At 46.1% G+C, this 2,284-nt stretch overlaps 1 non-coding gene across 1 annotated transcript; it reads right to left on the bottom strand.

Moving 5' to 3' along the window:
* Positions 1-1,011: 1,011 nt before the first annotated feature.
* Positions 1,012-1,210, bottom strand: LOC139275349 (U2 spliceosomal RNA). Its single transcript, XR_011595713.1, has one exon. It is a non-coding gene; the product is annotated as a U2 spliceosomal RNA (small nuclear RNA).
* Positions 1,211-2,284: the final 1,074 nt, after the last annotated feature.

The following is a 2,284-nucleotide window of genomic DNA, read 5'->3' on the forward strand; positions in this document are numbered from 1 at the left end:
TAAGAATTAGAATTCATTGGAAAACTACACTTCTATCACTAGACTGAGCTATTGCATTGAGGGCTGGAATTTTCACATCTTGCCACCCATTTACCGCCCGGAAACAGTTTACCGCCCAAATGTGGAACCTACCGCCCATTACCGCCCATTACCGCCCATTTACTGCACATTTGCCGCCCAAATATCGCCAGTGGTAATTTGGACAGTCAATTAATGCCGGCGATGAATGAAACCGCCCGCCCACATGTACCGCTCAAATACCGCCCAAAATTAGCGCCGGCAGTAAATTGAGCACACCACCGATTTTTACCGCTCGCAAAAAACACCGCCCAGAAGTTATATCACTTACCTAATCTTATCCCAGCGGTATGGACGCCATTTTTTTAAATCGGTGATTCTTGAAGAAAAGGCTGTGTGAAGTTGCAAGCAGCCTAAAAGTGATTTGTGAGTAGTTTATATGGGGTTTTGAGTATATTGGAGATTATAAGAGCATTGAGTTCAATTACAAGTAAATGTATGAATGTTTTGTGAACATCTGAAAATTTTTGAGGACATTTTAGGATATAAAAAGGAATGGGGCTTGTACTTTCAGTCCCAATATTGCTAACTAATTATATGCTGCAGAATAGAGCTAGAAGAAGGTTCGCTGAAGAGCATTATATCCCCAATCAAAGAGGTCGCAGACGCTTGCAGAGGAGGAGGCCATACCTCCAATGAGGGGACAGGAATTGCCACATGGACTGCAGGACCTCCTCAAGAGAGAGGGGTGGAGGATAAGGACAAGGATATCAAGAAGGACGAGGAACCTGGCGATGAACCCATGCCAGCAACCCCCACAACAGCACAGGGGAAGCCTTGTGGTGCTTTAGCAACTGCAAAACTGATTTTTTTTTTTTTTTTTTTAAATTCGTAGCCAATCGTTCCAATTCTTTGTCAAATCACAAACGCCAGAGGTCACCTTGCACATGCCAAGGATCACTCTGCGCCAATGCTCTTAGCCAAAAGGCCTAGAGCCACTGCACCGTTCCTGGAAGTACTGCAATACCAGGTTCGTGCCATGGAGGTGGATGGGTCAAACCTCCCCACCCACCTCCTGTTTCCAAAAATGCAAGCATATACCTTCCTGACCAGGGAGGAACCACCCTGGGGTCATGGTGGCTGGTCAGAAACGGTACTACACTTGATCTTAGCCAAAAGGCCGAGAAGCGATACATCAGCAGCTCATAAATTAACACTTTGCTTGAACGGTGAGAGTTAGAGGTTTCACCCTTGCCTGGCCATTGTACGCAAACCTTATAATGATTGTTACTCCTCATTTGTAAAAGTGAGTGCGACACTGCACAAGAGTGGTTTACTTAAATAAAACATTTTTATAAAATATTAAATTTGTAAAAATGTCAAATTAAATACAAAGATTCAAACATTAAAAACATTAAAAACATTACAAACAACAACGACACAACAAAGAAACCATATAAAATTGCAAACAGCCCTCAACCATCAACAAATCTTTAATAAAATATACAAAAACAACACCACCCCCCGCCCCCCAACCTCCACCCTCCAATGATTCTATCTGAGACCATCTTTTGCCATTGGTCGTCATATGACACCTTAGGATGAAGTATCATATCCTGAAACCATCAATTGCCGCATGGCATTGAAAGACTTGGTATTTTCCCTCACCGCTGCAACCAGCCCCGCCATGTCCTCCGATTGATGGACTGATGATGCGCCAATGTTTTCGGATAAGCACCAATGGCCTGGATGAGCTCTCAACCCAGGTCAACGATCAACCTAGACAGTCCCACCATGTCCGGGTCAACATTTGCTTGTCGTGGAACATACCCGCCTTGCTGGATCAGCCGCTGTGGATTCAGCACAGGGGCTGGAACACTCGGTGTGCATCGCTGCACTTGGTCCTGCTTCCTCGGATTAGAATCCGGGAAAATTGGATTCTGAAGAGAAAGCGGTGGCTGTAGGTAGAGTGAACCTTTCAATATTCCTCTCCTCTCTCACCACCACCACAAAAGCTTGAGGAGTGTCAACATGATGAACGTCCTCCTCCTCCGGCTCCTCCTTCTCCTCCTCTGCGAAGTCCACTCCTGCAGCTCTCTTGGGAGGAGCGGTTGGTGCAGACTGCTGCTGCTGCTCCTCCTCCGATGGAACTGTAAAACATAATATTAGTGGTTAGCAGCAGGGGAGGGAAGGGGAGGTAGGGGAGGGGAGGGATCAGGGGCGACATGAGTATGCTCACCTTGCGCAGGCTTATGTAGAGGAGCAA

Source organism: Pristiophorus japonicus, chromosome 10 (genome assembly GCF_044704955.1).
Source record: "Pristiophorus japonicus isolate sPriJap1 chromosome 10, sPriJap1.hap1, whole genome shotgun sequence".
NCBI classification, from domain to species: domain Eukaryota; kingdom Metazoa; phylum Chordata; class Chondrichthyes; family Pristiophoridae; genus Pristiophorus; species Pristiophorus japonicus.